At 42.9% G+C, this 13,795-nt stretch overlaps 36 non-coding genes across 36 annotated transcripts; 18 read left to right on the forward strand and 18 right to left on the reverse strand.

Annotated features, from left to right (window-relative positions):
* Nucleotides 1-46: 46 nt before the first annotated feature.
* On the reverse strand, nt 47-118 carry Trnaq-cug (transfer RNA glutamine (anticodon CUG)). The gene has a single exon. It is a non-coding gene; the product is annotated as a tRNA-Gln (tRNA).
* Nucleotides 119-365: 247 nt separating this feature from the next.
* Trnay-gua (transfer RNA tyrosine (anticodon GUA)) lies at nt 366-454 on the forward strand. The gene is given in 2 exon segments: nt 366-402; nt 419-454. It is a non-coding gene; the product is annotated as a tRNA-Tyr (tRNA).
* Nucleotides 455-812: 358 nt separating this feature from the next.
* Trnaq-cug (transfer RNA glutamine (anticodon CUG)) lies at nt 813-884 on the reverse strand. The gene has a single exon. It is a non-coding gene; the product is annotated as a tRNA-Gln (tRNA).
* A 247-nt stretch (nt 885-1,131) lies between these two features.
* Nucleotides 1,132-1,220, forward strand: Trnay-gua (transfer RNA tyrosine (anticodon GUA)). The gene is given in 2 exon segments: nt 1,132-1,168; nt 1,185-1,220. It is a non-coding gene; the product is annotated as a tRNA-Tyr (tRNA).
* A 358-nt stretch (nt 1,221-1,578) lies between these two features.
* Trnaq-cug (transfer RNA glutamine (anticodon CUG)) lies at nt 1,579-1,650 on the reverse strand. The gene has a single exon. It is a non-coding gene; the product is annotated as a tRNA-Gln (tRNA).
* A 247-nt stretch (nt 1,651-1,897) lies between these two features.
* On the forward strand, nt 1,898-1,986 carry Trnay-gua (transfer RNA tyrosine (anticodon GUA)). Its single transcript is given in 2 exon segments — nt 1,898-1,934; nt 1,951-1,986. It is a non-coding gene; the product is annotated as a tRNA-Tyr (tRNA).
* Nucleotides 1,987-2,341: 355 nt separating this feature from the next.
* On the reverse strand, nt 2,342-2,416 carry Trnaq-cug (transfer RNA glutamine (anticodon CUG)). Its single transcript has one exon. It is a non-coding gene; the product is annotated as a tRNA-Gln (tRNA).
* Nucleotides 2,417-2,663: 247 nt separating this feature from the next.
* On the forward strand, nt 2,664-2,752 carry Trnay-gua (transfer RNA tyrosine (anticodon GUA)). The gene is given in 2 exon segments: nt 2,664-2,700; nt 2,717-2,752. It is a non-coding gene; the product is annotated as a tRNA-Tyr (tRNA).
* A 358-nt stretch (nt 2,753-3,110) lies between these two features.
* Trnaq-cug (transfer RNA glutamine (anticodon CUG)) lies at nt 3,111-3,182 on the reverse strand. The gene has a single exon. It is a non-coding gene; the product is annotated as a tRNA-Gln (tRNA).
* A 247-nt stretch (nt 3,183-3,429) lies between these two features.
* Nucleotides 3,430-3,518, forward strand: Trnad-guc (transfer RNA aspartic acid (anticodon GUC)). The gene is given in 2 exon segments: nt 3,430-3,466; nt 3,483-3,518. It is a non-coding gene; the product is annotated as a tRNA-Asp (tRNA).
* A 358-nt stretch (nt 3,519-3,876) lies between these two features.
* On the reverse strand, nt 3,877-3,948 carry Trnaq-cug (transfer RNA glutamine (anticodon CUG)). The gene has a single exon. It is a non-coding gene; the product is annotated as a tRNA-Gln (tRNA).
* Nucleotides 3,949-4,194: 246 nt separating this feature from the next.
* Trnay-gua (transfer RNA tyrosine (anticodon GUA)) lies at nt 4,195-4,283 on the forward strand. The gene is given in 2 exon segments: nt 4,195-4,231; nt 4,248-4,283. It is a non-coding gene; the product is annotated as a tRNA-Tyr (tRNA).
* A 358-nt stretch (nt 4,284-4,641) lies between these two features.
* Trnaq-cug (transfer RNA glutamine (anticodon CUG)) lies at nt 4,642-4,713 on the reverse strand. The gene has a single exon. It is a non-coding gene; the product is annotated as a tRNA-Gln (tRNA).
* Nucleotides 4,714-4,960: 247 nt separating this feature from the next.
* Trnay-gua (transfer RNA tyrosine (anticodon GUA)) lies at nt 4,961-5,049 on the forward strand. The gene is given in 2 exon segments: nt 4,961-4,997; nt 5,014-5,049. It is a non-coding gene; the product is annotated as a tRNA-Tyr (tRNA).
* A 355-nt stretch (nt 5,050-5,404) lies between these two features.
* Trnaq-cug (transfer RNA glutamine (anticodon CUG)) lies at nt 5,405-5,479 on the reverse strand. Its single transcript has one exon. It is a non-coding gene; the product is annotated as a tRNA-Gln (tRNA).
* A 247-nt stretch (nt 5,480-5,726) lies between these two features.
* Trnay-gua (transfer RNA tyrosine (anticodon GUA)) lies at nt 5,727-5,815 on the forward strand. The gene is given in 2 exon segments: nt 5,727-5,763; nt 5,780-5,815. It is a non-coding gene; the product is annotated as a tRNA-Tyr (tRNA).
* Nucleotides 5,816-6,173: 358 nt separating this feature from the next.
* On the reverse strand, nt 6,174-6,245 carry Trnaq-cug (transfer RNA glutamine (anticodon CUG)). Its single transcript has one exon. It is a non-coding gene; the product is annotated as a tRNA-Gln (tRNA).
* Nucleotides 6,246-6,492: 247 nt separating this feature from the next.
* Trnad-guc (transfer RNA aspartic acid (anticodon GUC)) lies at nt 6,493-6,581 on the forward strand. The gene is given in 2 exon segments: nt 6,493-6,529; nt 6,546-6,581. It is a non-coding gene; the product is annotated as a tRNA-Asp (tRNA).
* A 358-nt stretch (nt 6,582-6,939) lies between these two features.
* Nucleotides 6,940-7,011, reverse strand: Trnaq-cug (transfer RNA glutamine (anticodon CUG)). Its single transcript has one exon. It is a non-coding gene; the product is annotated as a tRNA-Gln (tRNA).
* Nucleotides 7,012-7,258: 247 nt separating this feature from the next.
* Nucleotides 7,259-7,347, forward strand: Trnay-gua (transfer RNA tyrosine (anticodon GUA)). The gene is given in 2 exon segments: nt 7,259-7,295; nt 7,312-7,347. It is a non-coding gene; the product is annotated as a tRNA-Tyr (tRNA).
* A 358-nt stretch (nt 7,348-7,705) lies between these two features.
* On the reverse strand, nt 7,706-7,777 carry Trnaq-cug (transfer RNA glutamine (anticodon CUG)). Its single transcript has one exon. It is a non-coding gene; the product is annotated as a tRNA-Gln (tRNA).
* A 247-nt stretch (nt 7,778-8,024) lies between these two features.
* Nucleotides 8,025-8,113, forward strand: Trnay-gua (transfer RNA tyrosine (anticodon GUA)). Its single transcript is given in 2 exon segments — nt 8,025-8,061; nt 8,078-8,113. It is a non-coding gene; the product is annotated as a tRNA-Tyr (tRNA).
* A 358-nt stretch (nt 8,114-8,471) lies between these two features.
* Trnaq-cug (transfer RNA glutamine (anticodon CUG)) lies at nt 8,472-8,543 on the reverse strand. The gene has a single exon. It is a non-coding gene; the product is annotated as a tRNA-Gln (tRNA).
* Nucleotides 8,544-8,790: 247 nt separating this feature from the next.
* Trnad-guc (transfer RNA aspartic acid (anticodon GUC)) lies at nt 8,791-8,879 on the forward strand. Its single transcript is given in 2 exon segments — nt 8,791-8,827; nt 8,844-8,879. It is a non-coding gene; the product is annotated as a tRNA-Asp (tRNA).
* Nucleotides 8,880-9,237: 358 nt separating this feature from the next.
* Trnaq-cug (transfer RNA glutamine (anticodon CUG)) lies at nt 9,238-9,309 on the reverse strand. Its single transcript has one exon. It is a non-coding gene; the product is annotated as a tRNA-Gln (tRNA).
* Nucleotides 9,310-9,556: 247 nt separating this feature from the next.
* On the forward strand, nt 9,557-9,645 carry Trnay-gua (transfer RNA tyrosine (anticodon GUA)). Its single transcript is given in 2 exon segments — nt 9,557-9,593; nt 9,610-9,645. It is a non-coding gene; the product is annotated as a tRNA-Tyr (tRNA).
* A 358-nt stretch (nt 9,646-10,003) lies between these two features.
* Nucleotides 10,004-10,075, reverse strand: Trnaq-cug (transfer RNA glutamine (anticodon CUG)). Its single transcript has one exon. It is a non-coding gene; the product is annotated as a tRNA-Gln (tRNA).
* A 246-nt stretch (nt 10,076-10,321) lies between these two features.
* Nucleotides 10,322-10,410, forward strand: Trnay-gua (transfer RNA tyrosine (anticodon GUA)). The gene is given in 2 exon segments: nt 10,322-10,358; nt 10,375-10,410. It is a non-coding gene; the product is annotated as a tRNA-Tyr (tRNA).
* A 358-nt stretch (nt 10,411-10,768) lies between these two features.
* Trnaq-cug (transfer RNA glutamine (anticodon CUG)) lies at nt 10,769-10,840 on the reverse strand. Its single transcript has one exon. It is a non-coding gene; the product is annotated as a tRNA-Gln (tRNA).
* A 247-nt stretch (nt 10,841-11,087) lies between these two features.
* Trnay-gua (transfer RNA tyrosine (anticodon GUA)) lies at nt 11,088-11,176 on the forward strand. The gene is given in 2 exon segments: nt 11,088-11,124; nt 11,141-11,176. It is a non-coding gene; the product is annotated as a tRNA-Tyr (tRNA).
* Nucleotides 11,177-11,534: 358 nt separating this feature from the next.
* Trnaq-cug (transfer RNA glutamine (anticodon CUG)) lies at nt 11,535-11,606 on the reverse strand. The gene has a single exon. It is a non-coding gene; the product is annotated as a tRNA-Gln (tRNA).
* Nucleotides 11,607-11,853: 247 nt separating this feature from the next.
* Trnay-gua (transfer RNA tyrosine (anticodon GUA)) lies at nt 11,854-11,942 on the forward strand. The gene is given in 2 exon segments: nt 11,854-11,890; nt 11,907-11,942. It is a non-coding gene; the product is annotated as a tRNA-Tyr (tRNA).
* Nucleotides 11,943-12,300: 358 nt separating this feature from the next.
* Nucleotides 12,301-12,372, reverse strand: Trnaq-cug (transfer RNA glutamine (anticodon CUG)). The gene has a single exon. It is a non-coding gene; the product is annotated as a tRNA-Gln (tRNA).
* A 247-nt stretch (nt 12,373-12,619) lies between these two features.
* On the forward strand, nt 12,620-12,708 carry Trnay-gua (transfer RNA tyrosine (anticodon GUA)). The gene is given in 2 exon segments: nt 12,620-12,656; nt 12,673-12,708. It is a non-coding gene; the product is annotated as a tRNA-Tyr (tRNA).
* A 358-nt stretch (nt 12,709-13,066) lies between these two features.
* Trnaq-cug (transfer RNA glutamine (anticodon CUG)) lies at nt 13,067-13,138 on the reverse strand. The gene has a single exon. It is a non-coding gene; the product is annotated as a tRNA-Gln (tRNA).
* Nucleotides 13,139-13,385: 247 nt separating this feature from the next.
* Trnay-gua (transfer RNA tyrosine (anticodon GUA)) lies at nt 13,386-13,474 on the forward strand. Its single transcript is given in 2 exon segments — nt 13,386-13,422; nt 13,439-13,474. It is a non-coding gene; the product is annotated as a tRNA-Tyr (tRNA).
* The last annotated feature ends 321 nt before the right edge of the window (nt 13,475-13,795 follow it).

Consider the following 13,795-nt stretch of genomic DNA (forward strand, 5'->3'; position numbering starts at 1 on the left):
CTTCCTCAGCGAGAAACTCTTATTACAGAAAATTTAGACTAAACGAAGGTTCCACCGAGATTCGAACTCGGATCGCTGGATTCAGAGTCCAGAGTGCTAACCGTTACACCATGGAACCAGACAGCAGGATAAGACTCGTAATACACTTAGCAGTCCTCTGACATACTTCAGACACTTCCTACTTGCATATTTTAACCTAATAGACACCATCGAGCATTATAAAACTTAATCTGGGCAATGTTTGCAGTTGCAGCCGATGATTGCATTTCCTGTGCGTCTATATGGCCGCGCTGAGTAGCAGTGGATGCAGACGGCAGACAGGGACGGACGTAAAGCAATGAGTAGGAATAAGAAAGTATACAGAGCCTCTGGTAGCTCAGTTGGTAGAGCGGTGGACTGTAGTGGAGGATTCACAGTTATCCATAGGTCGCTGGTTCAAATCCGGCCCAGAGGACTGTTTTTCTAATCTCATCAGCAAAGAGGCTCCAGAGAATGCCCACTGAGTCAGAACCTCCCTATGTTTTAAACCTATTTTAAAGGAAATTCATTTGCTCAGCTTGTAATAGCTAGTTGATAATCATGGGATTTTTAACCTTCGTGGGATAATGATATTTCTTCGAATTATCGTAAAATTGCTTGCTCTTACAGGTATTACTCGTTTAATGTTCTATATAGGTCACAAAGTCGCACCAATATTCGGCCGTTTTATAGACGCATCGTTTTTTACACAAACGTAGAAACTAACGCCGTGAGCCTATTGCTGCTACTTCCTCAGCGAGAAACTCTTATTACAGAAAATTTAGACTAAACGAAGGTTCCACCGAGATTCGAACTCGGATCGCTGGATTCAGAGTCCAGAGTGCTAACTGTTACACCATGGAACCAGACAGCAGGATAAGACTCGTAATACACTTAGCAGTCCTCTGACATACTTCAGACACTTCCTACTTGCATATTTTAACCTAATAGACACCATCGAGCATTATAAAACTTAATCTGGGCAATGTTTGCAGTTGCAGCCGATGATTGCATTTCCTGTACGTCTATATGGCCGCGCTGAGTAGCAGTAGATGCAGACGGCAGACAGGGACGGACGTAAAGCAATGAGTAGGAATAAGAAAGTATACAGAGCCTCTGGTAGCTCAGTTGGTAGAGCGGTGGACGGTAGTGGAGGATTCACAGTTATCCATAGGTCGCTGGTTCAAATCAGGCCCAGAGGACTGTTTTTCTAATCTCATCAGCAAAGAGGCTCCAGAGAATGCCCACTGAGTCAGAACCTCCCTATGTTTTAAACCTATTTTAAAGGAAATTCATTTGCTCAGCTTGTAATAGCTAGTTGATAATCATGGGATTTTTAACCTTCGTGGGATAATGATATTTCTTCGAATTATCGTAAAATTGCTTGCTCTTACAGGTATTACTCGTTTAATGTTCTATATAGGTCACAAAGTCGCACCAATATTCGGCCGTTTTATAGACGCATCGTTTTTTACACAAACGTAGAAACTAACGCCGTGAGCCTATTGCTGCTACTTCCTCAGCGAGAAACTCTTATTACAGAAAATTTAGACTAAACGAAGGTTCCACCGAGATTCGAACTCGGATCGCTGGATTCAGAGTCCAGAGTGCTAACCGTTACACCATGGAACCAGACAGCAGGATAAGACTCGTAATACACTTAGCAGTCCTCTGACATACTTCAGACACTTCCTACTTGCATATTTTAACCTAATAGACACCATCGAGCATTATAAAACTTAATCTGGGCAATGTTTGCAGTTGCAGCCGATGATTGCATTTCCTGTGCGTCTATATGGCCGCGCTGAGTAGCAGTGTGTGCAGACGGCAGACAGGGACGGACGTAAAGCAATGAGTAGGAATAAGAAAGTATAGAGAGCCTCTGGTAGCTCAGTTGGTAGAGCGGTGGACTGTAGTGGAGGATTCACAGTTATCCATAGGTCGCTGGTTCAAATCCGGCCCAGAGGACTGTTTTTCTAATCTCATCAGCAAAGAGGCTCCAGAGAATGCCCACTGAGTCAGAACCTCCCTATGTTTTAAACCTATTTTAAAGGAAATTCATTTGCTCCGCTTGTAATAGCTAGTTGATAATCATGGGATTTTTAACCTTCGTGGGATAATGATATTTCTTCGAATTATCGTAAAATTGCTTGCTCTTACAGGTATTACTCGTTTAATGTTCTATATAGGTCACAAAGTCGCACCAATATTCGGCCGTTTTATAGACGCATCGTTTTTTACACAAACGTAGAAACTAACGCCGTGAGCCTATTGCTGCTATTTCCTCAGCGAGAAACTCTTATTACAGAAAATTTAGACTAAACGAATGTTCCACCGAGATTCGAACTCGGATCGCTGGATTCAGAGTCCAGAGTGCTAACCGTTACACCATGGAACCAGACAGCAGGATAAGACTCGTAATACACTTAGCAGTCCTCTGACATACTTCAGACACTTCCTACTTGCATATTTTAACCTAATCGACACCATCGAGCATTATAAAACTTAATCTGGGCAATGTTTGCAGTTGCAGCCGATGATTGCATTTCCTGTGCGTCTATATGGCCGCGCTGAGTAGCAGTGTGTGCAGACGGCAGACAGGGACGGACGTAAAGCAATGAGTAGGAATAAGAAAGTATACAGAGCCTCTGGTAGCTCAGTTGGTAGAGCGGTGGACTGTAGTGGAGGATTCACAGTTATCCATAGGTCGCTGGTTCAAATCCGGCCCAGAGGACTGTTTTTCTAATCTCATCAGCAAAGAGGCTCCAGAGAATGCCCACTGAGTCAGAACCTCCCTATGTTTTAAACCTATTTTAAAGGAAATTCATTTGCTCAGCTTGTAATAGCTAGTTGATAATCATGGGATTTTTAACCTTCGTGGGATAATGATATTTCTTCGAATTATCGTAAAATTGCTTGCTCTTACAGGTATTACTCGTTTAATGTTCTATATAGGTCACAAAGTCGCACCAATATTCGGCCGTTTTATAGACGCATCGTTTTTTACACAAACGTAGAAACTAACGCCGTGAGCCTATTGCTGCTACTTCCTCAGCGAGAAACTCTTATTACAGAAAATTTAGACTAAACAAAGGTTCCACCGAGATTCGAACTCGGATCGCTGGATTCAGAGTCCAGAGTGCTAACCGTTACACCATGGAACCAGACAGCAGGATAAGACTCGTAATACACTTAGCAGTCCTCTGACATACTTCAGACACTTCCTACTTGCATATTTTAACCTAATAGACACCATCGAGCATTATAAAACTTAATCTGGGCAATGTTTGCAGTTGCAGCCGATGATTGCATTTCCTGTGCGTCTATATGGCCGCGCTGAGTAGCAGTGTGTGAAGAAGGCAGACAGGGACGGACGTAAAGCAATGAGTAGGAATAAGAAAGTATACAGAGCCCGTGGTAGCTCAGTTGGTAGAGCGGTGGACTGTCGTGGAGGATTCACAGTTATCCATAGGTCGCTGGTTCAAATCCGGCCCAGAGGACTGTTTTTCTAATCTCATCAGCCAAGAGGCTCCAGAGAATGCCCACTGAGTCAGAACCTCCCTATGTTTTAAACCTATTTTAAAGGAAATTCATTTGCTCAGCTTGTAATAGCTAGTTGATAATCATGGGATTTTTAACCTTCGTGGGATAATGATATTTCTTCGAATTATCGTAAAATTGCTTGCTCTTACAGGTATTACTCGTTTAATGTTCTATATAGGTCACAAAGTCGCACCAATATTCGGCCGTTTTATAGAGGCATCGTTTTTTACACAAACGTAGAAACTAACGCCGTGAGCCTATTGCTGCTACTTCCTCAGCGAGAAACTCTTATTACAGAAAATTTAGACTAAACGAAGGTTCCACCGAGATTCGAACTCGGATCGCTGGATTCAGAGTCCAGAGTGCTAACCGTTACACCATGGAACCAGACAGCAGGATAAGACTCGTAATACACTTAGCAGTCCTCTGACATACTTCAGGCACTTCCTACTTGCATATTTTAACCTAATAGACACCATCGAGCATTATAAAACTTAATCTGGGCAATGTTTGCAGCTGCAGCCGATGATTGCATTTCCTGTGCGTCTATATGGCCGCGCTGAGTAGCAGTGTGTGCAGACGGCAGACAGGGACGGACGTAAAGCAATGAGTAGGATAAGAAAGTATACAGAGCCTCTGGTAGCTCAGTTGGTAGAGCGGTGGACTGTAGTGGAGGATTCACAGTTATCCATAGGTCGCTGGTTCAAATCCGGCCCAGAGGACTGTTTTTCTAATCTCATCAGCAAAGAGGCTCCAGAGAATGCCCACTGAGTCAGAACCGCCCTATGTTTTAAACCTATTTTAAAGGAAATTCATTTGCTCAGCTTGTAATAGCTAGTTGATAATCATGGGATTTTTAACCTTCGTGGGATAATGATATTTCTTCGAATTATCGTAAAATTGCTTGCTCTTACAGGTATTACTCGTTTAATGTTCTATATAGGTCACAAAGTCGCACCAATATTCGGCCGTTTTATAGACGCATCGTTTTTTACACAAACGTAGAAACTAACGCCGTGAGCCTATTGCTGCTACTTCCTCAGCGAGAAACTCTTATTACAGAAAATTTAGACTAAACGAAGGTTCCACCGAGATTCGAACTCGGATCGCTGGATTCAGAGTCCAGAGTGCTAACCGTTACACCATGGAACCAGACAGCAGGATAAGACTCGTAATACACTTAGCAGTCCTCTGACATACTTCAGACACTTCCTACTTGCATATTTTAACCTAATAGACACCATCGAGCATTATAAAACTTAATCTGGGCAATGTTTGCAGTTGCAGCCGATGATTGCATTTCCTGTGCGTCTATATGGCCGCGCTGAGTAGCAGTGTGTGAAGACGGCAGACAGGGACGGACGTAAAGCAATGAGTAGGAATAAGAAAGTGTACAGAGCCTCTGGTAGCTCAGTTGGTAGAGCGGTGGACTGTAGTGGAGGATTCACAGTTATCCATAGGTCGCTGGTTCAAATCCGGCCCAGAGGACTGTTTTTCTAATCTCATCAGCAAAGAGGCTCCAGAGAATGCCCACTGAGTCAGAACCTCCCTATGTTTTAAACCTATTTTAAAGGAAATTCATTTGCTCCGCTTGTAATAGCTAGTTGATAATCATGGGATTTTTAACCTTCGTGGGATAATGATATTTCTTCGAATTATCGTAAAATTGCTTGCTCTTACAGGTATTACTCGTTTAATGTTCTATATAGGTCACAAAGTCGCACCAATATTCGGCCGTTTTATAGACGCATCGTTTTTTACACAAACGTAGAAACTAACGCCGTGAGCCTATTGCTGCTACTTCCTCAGCGAGAAACTCTTATTACAGAAAATTTAGACTAAACGAATGTTCCACCGAGATTCGAACTCGGATCGCTGGATTCAGAGTCCAGAGTGCTAACCGTTACACCATGGAACCAGACAGCAGGATAAGACTCGTAATACACTTAGCAGTCCTCTGACATACTTCAGACACTTCCTACTTGCATATTTTAACCTAATCGACACCATCGAGCATTATAAAACTTAATCTGGGCAATGTTTGCAGTTGCAGCCGATGATTGCATTTCCTGTGCGTCTATATGGCCGCGCTGAGTAGCAGTGTGTGCAGACGGCAGACAGGGACGGACGTAAAGCAATGAGTAGTAATAAGAAAGTATACAGAGCCTCTGGTAGCTCAGTTGGTAGAGCGGTGGACTGTAGTGGAGGATTCACAGTTATCCATAGGTCGCTGGTTCAAATCCGGCCCAGAGGACTGTTTTTCTAATCTCATCAGCAAAGAGGCTCCAGAGAATGCCCACTGAGTCAGAACCTCCCTATGTTTTAAACCTATTTTAAAGGAAATTCATTTGCTCAGCTTGTAATAGCTAGTTGATAATCATGGGATTTTTAACCTTCGTGGGATAATGATATTTCTTCGAATTATCGTAAAATTGCTTGCTCTTACAGGTATTACTCGTTTAATGTTCTATATAGGTCACAAAGTCGCACCAATATTCGGCCGTTTTATAGACGCATCGTTTTTTACACAAACGTAGAAACTAACGCCGTGAGCCTATTGCTGCTACTTCCTCAGCGAGAAACTCTTATTACAGAAAATTTAGACTAAACGAAGGTTCCACCGAGATTCGAACTCGGATCGCTGGATTCAGAGTCCAGAGTGCTAACCGTTACACCATGGAACCAGACAGCAGGATAAGACTCGTAATACACTTAGCAGTCCTCTGACATACTTCAGACACTTCCTACTTGCATATTTTAACCTAATAGACACCATCGAGCATTATAAAACTTAATCTGGGCAATGTTTGCAGTTGCAGCCGATGATTGCATTTCCTGTGCGTCTATATGGCCGCGCTGAGTAGCAGTGTGTGAAGAAGGCAGACAGGGACGGACGTAAAGCAATGAGTAGGAATAAGAAAGTATACAGAGCCCGTGGTAGCTCAGTTGGTAGAGCGGTGGACTGTCGTGGAGGATTCACAGTTATCCATAGGTCGCTGGTTCAAATCCGGCCCAGAGGACTGTTTTTCTAATCTCATCAGCCAAGAGGCTCCAGAGAATGCCCACTGAGTCAGAACCTCCCTATGTTTTAAACCTATTTTAAAGGAAATTCATTTGCTCAGCTTGTAATAGCTAGTTGATAATCATGGGATTTTTAACCTTCGTGGGATAATGATATTTCTTCGAATTATCGTAAAATTGCTTGCTCTTACAGGTATTACTCGTTTAATGTTCTATATAGGTCACAAAGTCGCACCAATATTCGGCCGTTTTATAGACGCATCGTTTTTTACACAAACGTAGAAACTAACGCCGTGAGCCTATTGCTGCTACTTCCTCAGCGAGAAACTCTTATTACAGAAAATTTAGACTAAACGAAGGTTCCACCGAGATTCGAACTCGGATCGCTGGATTCAGAGTCCAGAGTGCTAACCGTTACACCATGGAACCAGACAGCAGGATAAGACTCGTAATACACTTAGCAGTCCTCTGACATACTTCAGGCACTTCCTACTTGCATATTTTAACCTAATAGACACCATCGAGCATTATAAAACTTAATCTGGGCAATGTTTGCAGCTGCAGCCGATGATTGCATTTCCTGTGCGTCTATATGGCCGCGCTGAGTAGCAGTGTGTGCAGACGGCAGACAGGGACGGACGTAAAGCAATGAGTAGGAATAAGAAAGTATACAGAGCCTCTGGTAGCTCAGTTGGTAGAGCGGTGGACTGTAGTGGAGGATTCACAGTTATCCATAGGTCGCTGGTTCAAATCCGGCCCAGAGGACTGTTTTTCTAATCTCATCAGCAAAGAGGCTCCAGAGAATGCCCACTGAGTCAGAACCTCCCTATGTTTTAAACCTATTTTAAAGGAAATTCATTTGCTCAGCTTGTAATAGCTAGTTGATAATCATGGGATTTTTAACCTTCGTGGGATAATGATATTTCTTCGAATTATCGTAAAATTGCTTGCTCTTACAGGTATTACTCGTTTAATGTTCTATATAGGTCACAAAGTCGCACCAATATTCGGCCGTTTTATAGACGCATCGTTTTTTACACAAACGTAGAAACTAACGCCGTGAGCCTATTGCTGCTACTTCCTCAGCGAGAAACTCTTGTTACAGAAAATTTAGACTAAACGAAGGTTCCACCGAGATTCGAACTTGGATCGCTGGATTCAGAGTCCAGAGTGCTAACCGTTACACCATGGAACCAGACAGCAGAATAAGACTCGTAATACACTTAGCAGTCCTCTGACATACTTCAGACACTTCCTACTTGCATATTTTAACCTAATCGACACCATCGAGCATTATAAAACTTAATCTGGGCAATGTTTGCAGTTGCAGCCGATGATTGCATTTCCTGTGCGTCTATATGGCCGCGCTGAGTAGCAGTGGATGCAGACGGCAGACAGGGACGGACGTAAAGCAATGAGTAGGAATAAGAAAGTATACAGAGCCTCTGGTAGCTCAGTTGGTAGAGCGGTGGACTGTAGTGGAGGATTAACAGTTGTCCATAGGTCGCTGGTTCGAATCCGGCCCAGAGGACTGTTTCTCTAATCTCATCAGCAAAGAGGCTCCAGAGAATGCCCACTGAGTCAGAACCTCCCTATGTTTTAAACCTATTTTAAAGGAAATTCATTTGCTCAGCTTGTAATAGCTAGTTGATAATCATGGGATTTTTAACCTTCGTGGGATAATGATATTTCTTCGAATTATCGTAAAATTGCTTGCTCTTACAGGTATTACTCGTTTAATGTTCTATATAGGTCACAAAGTCGCACCAATATTCGGCCGTTTTATAGACGCATCGTTTTTTACACAAACGTAGAAACTAACGCCGTGAGCCTATTGCTGCTACTTCCTCAGCGAGAAACTCTTATCACAGAAAATTTAGACTAAACGAAAGTTCCACCGAGATTCGAACTCGGATCGCTGGATTCAGAGTCCAGAGTGCTAACCGTTACACCATGCAACCAGACAGCAGGATAAGACTCGTAATACACTTAGCAGTCCTCTGACATACTTCAGACACTTCCTACTTGCATATTTTAACCTAATCGACACCATCGAGCATTATAAAACTTAATCTGGGCAATGTTTGCAGTTGCAGCCGATGATTGCATTTCCTGTGCGTCTATATGGCCGCGCTGAGTAGCAGTGGATGCAGACGGCAGACAGGGACGGACGTAAAGCAATGAGTAGGAATAAGAAAGTATACAGAGCCTCTGGTAGCTCAGTTGGTAGAGCGGTGGACTGTCGTGGAGGTTTCACAGTTATCCATAGGTCGCTGGTTCAAATCCGGCCCAGAGGACTGTTTTTCTAATCTCATCAGCCAAGAGGCTCCAGAGAATGCCCACTGAGTCAGAACCTCCCTATGTTTTAAACCTATTTTAAAGGAAATTCATTTGCTCAGCTTGTAATAGCTAGTTGATAATCATGGGATTTTTAACCTTCGTGGGATAATGATATTTCTTCGAATTATCGTAAAATTGCTTGCTCTTACAGGTATTACTCGTTTAATGTTCTATATAGGTCACAAAGTCGCACCAATATTCGGCCGTTTTATAGACGCATCGTTTTTTACACAAACGTAGAAACTAACGCCGTGAGCCTATTGCTGCTACTTCCTCAGCGAGAAACTCTTATTACAGAAAATTTAGACTAAACGAAGGTTCCACCGAGATTCGAACTCGGATCGCTGGATTCAGAGTCCAGAGTGCTAACCGTTACACCATGGAACCAGACAGCAGGATAAGACTCGTAATACACTTAGCAGTCCTCTGACATACTTCAGACACTTCCTACTTGCATATTTTAACCTAATAGACACCATCGAGCATTATAAAACTTAATCTGGGCAATGTTTGCAGTTGCAGCCGATGATTGCATTTCCTGTGCGTCTATATGGCCGCGCCGAGTAGCAGTGTGTGCAGACGGCAGACAGGGACGGACGTAAAGCAATGAGTAGGAATAAGAAAGTATACAGAGCCTCTGGTAGCTCAGTTGGTAGAGCGGTGGACTGTAGTGGAGGATTCACAGTTATCCATAGGTCGCTGGTTCAAATCCGGCCCAGAGGACTGTTTTTCTAATCTCATCAGCAAAGAGGCTCCAGAGAATGCCCACTGAGTCAGAACCTCCCTATGTTTTAAACCTATTTTAAAGGAAATTCATTTGCTCAGCTTGTAATAGCTAGTTGATAATCATGGGATTTTTAACCTTCGTGGGATAATGATATTTCTTCGAATTATTGTAAAATTGCTTGCTCTTACAGGTATTACTCGTTTAATGTTCTATATAGGTCACAAAGTCGCACCAATATTCGGCCGTTTTATAGACGCATCGTTTTTTACACAAACGTAGAAACTAACGCCGTGAGCCTATTGCTGCTACTTCCTCAGCGAGAAACTCTTATTACAGAAAATTTAGACTAAACGAAGGTTCCACCGAGATTCGAACTCGGATCGCTGGATTCAGAGTCCAGAGTGCTAACCGTTACACCATGGAACCAGACAGCAGGTAAGACTCGTAATACACTTAGCAGTCCTCTGACATACTTCAGACACTTCCTACTTGCATATTTTAACCTAATCGACACCATCGAGCATTATAAAACTTAATCTGGGCAATGTTTGCAGTTGCAGCCGATGATTGCATTTCCTGTGCGTCTATATGGCCGCGCTGGATAGCAGTGTGTGCAGACGGCAGACAGGGACGGACGTAAAGCAATGAGTAGGAATAAGAAAGTATACAGAGCCTCTGGTAGCTCAGTTGGTAGAGCGGTGGACTGTAGTGGAGGATTCACAGTTATCCATAGGTCGCTGGTTCAAATCCGGCCCAGAGGACTGTTTTTCTAATCTCATCAGCAAAGAGGCACCAGAGAATGCCCACTGAGTCAGAACCTCCCTATGTTTTAAACCTATTTTAAAGGAAATTCATTTGCTCAGCTTGTAATAGCTAGTTGATAATCATGGTATTTTTAACCTTCGTGGGATAATGATATTTCTTCGAATTATCGTAAAATTGCTTGCTCTTACAGGTATTACTCGTTTAATGTTCTATATAGGTCACAAAGTCGCACCAATATTCGGCCGTTTTATAGACGCATCGTTTTTTACACAAATGTAGAAACTAACGCCGTGAGCCTATTGCTGCTACTTCCTCAGCGAGAAACTCTTATTACAGAAAATTTAGACTAAACGAAGGTTCCACCGAGATTCGAACTCGGATCGCTGGATTCAGAGTCCAGAGTGCTAACCGTTACACCATGGAACCAGACAGCAGGATAAGACTCGTAATACACTTAGCAGTCCTCTGACATACTTCAGACACTTCCTACTTGCATATTTTAACCTAATCGACACCATCGAGCATTATAAAACTTAATCTGGGCAATGTTTGCAGTTGCAGCCGATGATTGCATTTCCTGTGCGTCTATATGGCCGCGCTGAGTAGCAGTGGATGCAGACGGCAGACAGGGACGGACGTAAAGCAATGAGTAGGAATAAGAAAGTATACAGAGCCTCTGGTAGCTCAGTTGGTAGAGCGGTGGACTGTAGTGGAGGATTCACAGTTATCCATAGGTCGCTGGTTCAAATCCGGCCCAGAGGACTGTTTTTCTAATCTCATCAGCAAAGAGGCTCCAGAGAATGCCCACTGAGTCAGAACCTCCCTATGTTTTAAACCTATTTTAAAGGAAATTCATTTGCTCAGCTTGTAATAGCTAGTTGATAATCATGGGATTTTTAACCTTCGTGGGATAATGATATTTCTTCGAATTATCGTAAAATTGCTTGCTCTTACAGGTATTACTCGTTTAATGTTCTATATAGGTCACAAAGTCGCACCAATATTCGGCCGTTTTATAGACGCATCGTTTTTTACACAAACGTAGAAACTAACGCCGTGAGCCTATTGCTGCTACTTCCTCAGCGAGAAACTCTTATTACAGAAAATTTAGACTAAACGAAGGTTCCACCGAGATTCGAACTCGGATCGCTGGATTCAGAGTCCAGAGTGCTAACCGTTACACCATGGAACCAGACAGCAGGATAAGACTCGTAATACACTTAGCAGTCCTCTGACATACTTCAGACACTTCCTACTTGCATATTTTAACCTAATAGACACCATCGAGCATTATAAAACTTAATCTGGGCAATGTTTGCAGTTGCAGCCGATGATTGCATTTCCTGTGCGTCTATATGGCCGCGCTGAGTAGCAGTGTGTGCAGACGGCAGACAGGGACGGACGTAAAGCAATGAGTAGGAATAAGAAAGTATACAGAGCCTCTGGTAGCTCAGTTGGTAGAGTGGTGGACTGTAGTGGAGGATTCACAGTTATCCATAGGTCGCTGGTTCAAATCCGGCCCAGAGGACTGTTTTTCTAATCTCATCAGCAAAGAGGCTCCAGAGAATGCCCACTGAGTCAGAACCTCCCTATGTTTTAAACCTATTTTAAAGGAAATTCATTTGCTCAGCTTGTAATAGCTAGTTGATAATCATGGGATTTTTAACCTTCGTGGGATAATGATATTTCTTCGAATTATTGTAAAATTGCTTGCTCTTACAGGTATTACTCGTTTAATGTTCTATATAGGTCACAAAGTCGCACCAATATTCGGCCGTTTTATAGACGCATCGTTTTTTACACAAACGTAGAAACTAACGCCGTGAGCCTATTGCTGCTACTTCCTCAGCGAGAAACTCTTATTACAGAAAATTTAGACTAAACGAAGGTTCCACCGAGATTCGAACTCGGATCGCTGGATTCAGAGTCCAGAGTGCTAACCGTTACACCATGGAACCAGACAGCAGGATAAGACTCGTAATACACTTAGCAGTCCTCTGACATACTTCAGACACTTCCTACTTGCATATTTTAACCTAATCGACACCATCGAGCATTATAAAACTTAATCTGGGCAATGTTTGCAGTTGCAGCCGATGATTGCATTTCCTGTGCGTCTATATGGCCGCGCTGGATAGCAGTGTGTGCAGACGGCAGACAGGGACGGACGTAAAGCAATGAGTAGGAATAAGAAAGTATACAGAGCCTCTGGTAGCTCAGTTGGTAGAGCGGTGGACTGTAGTGGAGGATTCACAGTTATCCATAGGTCGCTGGTTCAAATCCGGCCCAGAGGACTGTTTTTCTAATCTCATCAGCAAAGAGGCTCCAGAGAATGCCCACTGAGTCAGAACCTCCCTATGTTTTAAACCTATTTTAAAGGAAATTCATTTGCTCAGCTTGTAATAGCTAGTTGATAATCATGGGATTTTTAACCTTCGTGGGATAATGATATTTCTTCGAATTATTGTAAAATTGCTTGCTCTTACAGGTATTACTCGTTTAATGTTCTATATAGGTCACAAAGTCGCACCAATATTCGGCCGTTTTATAGACGCATCGTTTTTTACACAAACGTAGAAACTAACGCCGTGAGCCTATTGCTGCTTTTTCCTCAGCGAGAAACTCTTATTACAGGAAATTTAGACTAAACGAAGGTTCCACCGAGATTCGAACTCGGATCGCTGGATTCAGAGTCCAGAGTGCTAACCGTTACACCATGGAACCAGACAGCAGGATAAGACTCGTAATACACTTAGCAGTCCTCTGACATACTTCAGACACTTCCTACTTGCATATTTTAACCTAATCGACACCATCGAGCATTATAAAACTTAATCTGGGCAATGTTTGCAGTTGCAGCCGATGATTGCATTTCCTGTGCGTCTATATGGCCGCGCTGAGTAGCAGTGGATGCAGACGGCAGACAGGGACGGACGTAAAGCAATGAGTAGGAATAAAAAAGTATACAGGGCCTCTGGTAGCTCAGTTGGTAGAGCAGTGGACTGTAGTGGAGGATTCACAGTTATCCATAAGTCGCTGGTTCAAATCCGGCCCAGAGGACTGTTTTTGTAATCTCATCAGCAAAGAGGCTCCAGAGAATGCCCACTGAGTCAGAACCTCCCTATGTTTTAAACCTATTTTAAAGGAAATTCATTTGCTCAGCTTGTAATAGCTAGTTGATAATCATGGGATTTTTAACCTTCGTGGGATAATGATATTTCTTCGAATTATCGTAAAATTGCTTGCTCTTACAGGTATTACTCGTTTAATGTTCTATATAGGTCACAAAGTCGCACCAATATTCGGCCGTTTTATAGACGCATCGTTTTTTACACAAACGTAGAAACTAACGCCGTGAGCCTATTGCTGCTACTTCCTCAG

Source organism: Schistocerca gregaria, chromosome 2 (genome assembly GCF_023897955.1).
Source record: "Schistocerca gregaria isolate iqSchGreg1 chromosome 2, iqSchGreg1.2, whole genome shotgun sequence".
Taxonomy (NCBI): Eukaryota; Metazoa; Arthropoda; class Insecta; order Orthoptera; family Acrididae; genus Schistocerca; species Schistocerca gregaria.